Here is a 7,962-nt window from a genome sequence, read left to right on the forward strand (position 1 = left end):
CAGTTATAGATTTACTTGATTCACGGTCAAGAAGTCCATGTCATCGACCAAGCTATATTCGCTGGAGTTAAATATGACAAATTAGGATGAGTACGGCTCTCGTCTTTGCGCCATACAAGGCGGGGTTGATTGTAATCGCCGCACACAAGGACAGTGTCACCTTGAGAGGCCTTGTTGCAGAGTTCACGGACGGTGCTAATGTGCTCTTCGATTAAATCAACTGATCGGCTTTTGTCAGGAGGAATGTAAATATTGCACATCAGGAAACGATGACCCCGTATCGTAGCAGAGACAATTTACAAATTAAGTTTTACAAATGTCCCATTTAAAACTTTTTCAAATTTTGCTTGGCTGCGATGGTACTGTCAAAATAATCAAAAATTGAGTCTAAGTGATCGATTGTTTTAGTTTAGGAATATCTCAGAAGTGCCAACTCAGAAGTGAACAACTGTTTTACGTTATTCATCGATTAGATTGGGTATCACTGTTAATTTCAGTGATTATTTGCCGAAAATTATATGTGGATGACGTGAAACTGCTCGTCGTTGTTCGAAATAATACAAATTGCACTGAGCTTCAGCGGTTGACGTTTCTTACAATTGGCGTTCTTAAAACTTTCTGACCGTCAGCACCCAAGTATTCTCTTTTACCGGACGAACAAGCCTATTATGTCGTTCCAGACTGTCACAGCATGAGTCACACTCGCTGTTTATAAGAGCGACGAGAAAATAAAAGAGGCGACGAATTCCGTCTGCCAAACCTTCTAGTAAAGAACATTGAACACAACTGGGGAATTTTGTCATTCGTTCTTGCTCTCGCATTTGCTTTCATATAGGCTCAAAGGTTCTGCGCTTCGGATGCTCTACCAATTTGGTACAGTCCAGTGCCAATGCGAGCAAGTGAACGGGGACTCGTTCACCTAGTGGAGTTAGTTCTTTGATTCAGTTCATGAGTGGAACGCCCGTCACTAATCGGAATAGATTTTGAGTCAGACGTACCTTCTATTGGATCCAATAGGATTCCGGATCCTGTTACATCGAATTGACAGAAACAATCAGCGGATGGTAATGCTGGATCGACTCTTGCAGGTGCCGTTGTAGATAGAACCACATCGACCATGGTAGTTGCTCCCAATTTGTGTACGGCTATTGGAGCTGCCCAGTCCGAATATTAAACCGGAGAAGTGATACCGTTTTCATGGAGTCTTTCGAGTTCAGCGTCTACATTGGGCAGTACAGCGTATGCAACGGATCGCTTGGGATAGTATACAGGACGTGCATCGGGCTTCAGATTCGGCTTAACTTGCGCTTTTGTGCACTTACCGAGCGTGCTTTGGAAAACTTCCGGCCATTGGTGCTTGAAATAGTTGATATACTGATCTTGCGTTAATTGTATGGTGTTGACGTTGACCAGGATCGAAAAGATCCATAGTCTCGATTTCCAGAACGTTGAATTCAGCGTTGTTCGAGATGGCGATGTAATCAGTTTCGGGGACGTCGTCGATGGTGACCTTGGTCTGGAACTCACTAAGATTTAGGTTTCCCCCGGAAGTTGTGACTGCAGACTCTATCGTCGGTTGACTGGGTGGACAAAATGACAATCATGTCGGACGCATAGCCATGTTTCTTTATTTTCTTTATTTTCTTTATTTTTACAATTCATCTGACTTGTCAGTCTTAATGAACTACACTATAATAAGCTAGAGCTTGTAATCAATCGTTTAAATTTATGCAAAGGATCACCAAATTCGAAATATTCTTCAACACGACTAAACATTCTAGTACACGATGCAATCGGTTCATTGCGGCCAAATTCAGTGCGGTGAAAGCGGTTGGTCAGCAGTGATGATGGTCGCAGAGTCCTTTGTGCTGCGCGAAAATTCACCAGCGATAGTAATTGGGGCGAGTCAATTTCGCCGTGTAACAGTTTTGCCACAAACAAAGCTTGTTGGATGTTCCGACGACGTTCTAAGGTATCTAGACCAAGCAAGCGACAGCGATCCGGATACGGAGGTAGATTTTCCGGGTCCTGCCAAGGCAAACTACGCAGTGCCAATCTTATGAACCTCCTCTGCACTCGTTCAATTCGAAGGTTCCAATAGAGTTGATGTGGACTCCAAATTAGGCACGCATTTTCGAGAAGGGGACGAACTAAGGAGCAATACAGGGCCTTAAGGCAATGCGGATCTTTAAAATCTCGTCCAATTTTTGCAATAAATCCCAACTGGCGAGTCGCTTTTGAGATCATCGTTGTACGATGACGATCGAAAGTTAGTTTCGGATCGAGAATCACACCAAGGTCATTCACATGCTTAACCCTTTTTAGTATCTGGTCGTCAATTTTGTAGTCGAAAACTATAGGCGATTTGATTCGGTGAAACGTCATAATTTCGCATTTAGAAACGCTGATAGTCATGTTATTCACTTTGCACCAATTTACAAATGTGTCCAAGAGAAGTTGAAGGCGATAACAATCCTCGATGCAACGAATCGTCAAGTAGATTTTAAAATCATCAGCATAAACCAGTCTACATCCTCTTTCAAGGGCAGAGGCAGCATCGTTAAAGAATAGAATAAATAAAAGTGGTCCTAAGTTACTGCCCTGTGGGACACCAGATTGATTCGTAAACGGGGACGATACCTTCGAGCCAAGTTTCACTTGTAAAACTCTGTCGCACAAATACGAGCGTAACCATGTAACAAACTGTTGCGAAACACCCAGTCGTAATATTTTATCAAGCAATATGCGATGATTGATGCGATCGAAGGCAGCTTTTAAATCAGTATATATTACGTCTACTTGCACTTTGCGCTCCATTTCAGTAATGCAATTGGAAGTAAAGTCAAGTAGGTTCGTCGTCACAGAGCGGCCAGACACAAATCCATGTTGGTTAGAGGAAATGTAATGTTTAGTGCTACGAATTAAAGCATCGCTTACGATTATTTCAAGTAATTTGGACGCGGCGGATAAACTGGTAATACCACGGTAGTTCCTGACACTTCGGCGATCTCCACTTTTGAATACCGGGAACATGAACGAATGTTTCCAAATGTCCGGAAATTTTCCTTGTGCGAAAGATTTATTAAAGATGCAGCAGAGGGGTGCAGCTAAAGCTGCGGTGCACCGGCAAAAAACAACGGCAGGGATTCCATCAGGTCCAGCACAATACGATGATTTCAATTTTTTGGCGGCAGCGATGATCATGTCAGGATTGATCTCGAAGATATCAAAGTCGACACAATTGGCAGGAACCATTAACGCAGCGTCATCATCAGCCCCACTTGGTCCAGGATCACAAGTGAAAACAGACGAAAAGAACGTAGCAAATAACTCACATGAACTGGATTCAGTGGACGATTCAGTTCCTTCAAGGTAGACTTCCGTAGGAATCGAAGAGCGTTTTCTTTTTGAATTTACAAATGTCCAAAATTTTTTCGGGTTTCTACGCAAGTCTGTTTGAACACTCAAAACATACGACTTATAAAGACTAGCATTTAAACGTCTGTAATCTTCACTAGCACGCTTAAAATCGTGTTTAGTATGAATAGTCCTCCACCGACGATGCTTACGCTGACATTTGTTGCGAACACGCTTCAAGCGACGCAGCAGATGTGTGCTCCACGCAGGAGAGGAAGCGGGTTTCACGAAAGGCAAATTCTGATTTAACCATAATCGGATAGTGTCACAAAATCGCAAAGACATGGTGTCAACCGAGTCAGTTTCGTACAAGCTGGACCAATCAATATCCGAAAGATGTGCAGAAAAGGCATCGAAATCAATCTTGCGGTAATTCAACTCGCGTCTCACTGGTACAATACAATCTTGTGCGGCAACTTGTTGAGTGGCGGGGAGCGACATGATCAGGGGAGGGTGATGCAAGTCCGGTTGTGTTAAGGGTGCTACCGCCGTATCAACCATAATATTGGTATCACTAGTAAAAACTAAATCAAGCACACGTCCAAGTTGATTACGCTGAACATTAGCTTGATACAGGTTCAAAAAATCCATGCCGTCTATTAGTGCTGCATTCGCTGCCGAAAGCTGCGCTGAATCAATATGCCGTATCACACCGTTGCATGTATTCCAAGTGATACGTGGCTGATTGTAGTCACCGCATACAATCACGGTACTATCATCAGAATGTTTCTCCCAAAAATCCCGCACAGAGGCAATATGCATATTGACAATTGCTACGTCATTACTTTTATCTGGCGCTATATAAATAGCACAAAGCAATATTATTGAGCCCCGTATAGTCGCTTTAACACAGACTTGTTCCAGATGCCTGCCATGTGCAGACTCGTATAAAGCACACGGATACTGTTTTGCCACAGCTATCAACACACCACCGAACGAACGTTTGTTGCTGTTCAAGTGGCTCCTATCGCACCGAAAAACATTGAATGAATTACCGAACAGCTGAAGTGATTGAATGCGGTCGTCTAATCCAGTTTCGGTGAGGATAATAACATCGTACATGCAGTCTTCGGTGTTAAGAAAAATTTCGTCGATTTTGGTTCGCAGTCCGCGCACGTTCTGATAGGTAAGCCAGATATTGTTTTCGATACGCTCAGACTGCTGAGCGGTTGAGTTGGGGCCCGCAATACTGGAACAGGGGTAAAAATCAGGTACCGAAAATTCATAATTATTATTATACATGCCTGATATTACAGGCTGGAAGACCCCATCCCGCACTCCGAAAACAGGACCGGGACGAAGACGATGGCGGGTATCAGTAGAAAGCACGACTGTCTCGGAGGGGGTTGGGGCTTCCATAGTGCCTGGTAAAGGGTGTCCCGGATCCACAGCAGCAGCGACGGGAGTATCTAACGACGATGACGAGTGGGATCCAACTGCATTTATACCATTTGCTCCATCCTCGGCTGACGGAATGCGTTTTTTGGCTGGTTAATGAATTCCCGAAACATCAAACCTGCAGGCCATGAAGAGGGATCCAATGCTATCTCCTTCAATGTAGGGTCAAGGCCGATTTTATATGACACAAATGATAGGCTAGTAACATCTTTGTCCTTTGGAACAAGCCGTATCACTTCGATAGCATCCGAAACATCCAAGCAGCAAGAGACTATTTTTTGTACGTCACTGTTCGTAGCGAGCGGGTTTAAGCCGGATAAATATAGCCAAAATTTATTTTGTGCGGTAGCCGGAAGAATAGAAGCAACAGAAAGATCATTCATACTGATGTCTTTTGTTCCACGCTCAGCAGCCGCACGAATGACGGGCTGGGCCTGGGGTTCATCACGACGTCGTTTTGCACTACGACCGGGCCAGATTGGAGTATCACATATGGAAGGAGTAGCAACGGGCATAGGCTTAGAGATGAAACCGTCAATTTTGTTGCTTAGTGCTTCGACAACACCGCACAACTGTTGAAATTGTGTAGTCAGATCAGGCATAGCGGGAGCAGCGGGAGGCAATGACTGGCATTGTTTTGTTTCTTCCATATAGCGGCTAATACTGCGGCCTTTGAGTTCAGCCCTGCAGGTTGAGCAAATTAATAAAATTTTCCCGGCTGCGAAGGATTCTTTTAATCCCCGTGCATTAATACCACAGCACTGCTGGCCTATATGCAGAAATGCTTCACAGAAACCACAACGAAGTGGCTCAAGATCGTTGATTTCACAATTGCATTCTCCGCACTGCTTTTTATCCATTGCGCTTGGAACGATCTGCTTTATATGGCACAGTAAGTACAATAGAGCGTATAGCTTGGCGCTATCGTAGATAAAATCTGGCTGTTAATCAGCAAAATATACAGCATATACTAACACGAATCACGTAAACTATATAGAATATGGTCACTAAATAAGTCACAAAATACGTTTGGAACAAACTTAGTGAAAATTGCTTAATTATTCGTCGGAAAAGATAAAACTTTTGAATAGCGAAAACAAACGACTGTCTCACTCGACTGACGATACAGAAAAAATTGAAATTTGACTGCTAAACCATTGGGCTTAACCGGAACGAACTTCCGTTTGTTTCCGATGTTGCAAACCGTGAAACGGTTTCCGTCTTATTCTCTTTAGGATTCGACTGCTTCAATGGTCCCTGGTTTCCTACAGGAACAATAGCTTTTCTTCTGATAATTGTTGCTTGCCTCTGGAGCAGGTGTGTGAAGCGAACGGACACTCATGGACATAAGTCACCGGAATTCCAACACAGCGTCTTAGCAACTCTTTGGGCTCTTCTTCGTGGCAGTATTCTTCTAGTTGCGAGAGGAAATTTTGACGTTGGTTGCTTCTTTGCTCTCCACCATCAGTTTGTCCTGCTTGAGGCTAGCCACGCAATGACATTCTTCCACAAGGCTCTCAATATAGTTGTTTTACCTGCGTCTCCAGTCGAAATGAAATAAAAAAAACTTATCCAATTAAATTGTACTATGTATATTTCTTCGCTACAGATACGTATTTCGCCTACGATTTGTTAGGCTTCATCAGTGTCTGTTTTCGAACTGTTCGAAGACGCTCCAAAAACTTTACTCTCCTGCTGCGTTTTCATAGCCTACCAGATTCGAAATCAATCTGGCTCGGATATCCGCATCCCGGGGCGATTGGAGTCCACGGACGAAGCGGAGGGTTTTCCGGAATTGATCCTGTGGTATGAACTTGAAGAGTTGAAAGGCTTCACAGTGTTTGTTCACCATAGCAGCATGTGATGTTGGAGTGCTGCGGTATTGCTTTTGAAGTGCTGCAGGCACCGCCCGGTAACACTGGGACTTCTGGCGACTTCAGTTTCTTGATGGTCCCGTCCAGAGTGTAATCCCAGGGTGCTTGGGAAGGATAGTATTTACGTACTTCCCGTGTAACGGTGTACTCAGCTTGCGTAGAAGCAATCTCGCTCGGGCGGCATCAACCAGGTCTTCGCCGACCTTTGTAAAAAGGTCCTCGTATCTTGCATACCAAGAAAACTCCTACGTTCGGCTCGTACTGGAAATCTTGAATGCCGCTGGCCAGGGATTCAATAATTTTCTTACTGCCGCTGCCAGTCAGATTTGCAAGGTTCTGGAAGTTTTCGATCTGATGCTGCTGCTTCGCGTTCTTTAATTCAGACATTTTCTTCAGACTTGAAAATTCCAAGATTCTTCAAGGACTTCAGGACGTGTTTACCATTAGAAATATCATCTTCATAATTATTTTGAAGTTCACACCAGTTGAACTCCAAATCTTATAAGCAGCTAAGCAGATCTCTTATAGGAATGATTTTTTTCCTGTAAGAATGGCATCTGAAGAATTCATAGCCAAGTAAAAACATGATAAAAGTATATGAATTAATAAAAAATAGAATAATATTTGAAATATATTACACATTGTAATATTCTTTAGAGTTTTTCCTGGCAAGGAAAATTTTGTAAAAAAAATTGTTTTCAGACAATAATTTGCTTAGCTTAGCTGAGAAAATTTGCTTGCATTTAAAAAAATGAATGATAATTGGAACAAAAATTACAAATTTTTGAAATTTGTTATTTGAATATTTGAAATAAGTGATAGGTACTCAAAAAAAATCTCAGTTTTGTGGGAAAATAGGAGACTTCCACTTTCCGGTTAGGTTCGGTTCACGTAAAATTCTGAAAACTTTCAGCTCAGAAGTTGTTAGCTGTTAGTTGAAGAAACTGACAATAATTCATCCTCCATCCAATTTAATTTGGTAAATTTAAGAAATTGCTAAAGTTTTTCCATCCACGCAAGTAATTACTTATTGAACGTAACAATAAATTCCAACATAAATGCCAATAGAGTATGTGCAAATCGTTTGATTAGGACTTTAGAGAAAACATGATTCTACTTACCGGATCCATACAATTTTTAACCATTTTAGCGGAGCTGTTATTTTCGATTTTTTTAGGCTCAATGAGTATCAAAACTTCCCACAATATTCAACGCACTCCACCAGCCTTTTAAATTTAACAATACAACTACCTGGTGGTAATATTAATTAACA

At 42.4% G+C, this 7,962-nt stretch overlaps 1 protein-coding gene across 1 annotated transcript in view; it reads right to left on the reverse strand.

Moving 5' to 3' along the window:
• The window catches only part of LOC128743762 (inositol-pentakisphosphate 2-kinase), a 192,041-nt gene extending 184,079 nt beyond the window's left edge, over positions 1 to 7,962 (reverse strand). Inside the window, exon 1 of the mRNA XM_053840423.1 lies at positions 7,811 to 7,962. The gene's annotated coding sequence lies outside the window, so the exon portion shown is untranslated. The remainder of the gene's footprint in view (positions 1 to 7,810) is intronic.

The sequence above is a fragment of the Sabethes cyaneus genome, chromosome 3, assembly GCF_943734655.1.
Source record: "Sabethes cyaneus chromosome 3, idSabCyanKW18_F2, whole genome shotgun sequence".
In the NCBI taxonomy this organism is placed as follows: Eukaryota; Metazoa; Arthropoda; class Insecta; order Diptera; family Culicidae; genus Sabethes; species Sabethes cyaneus.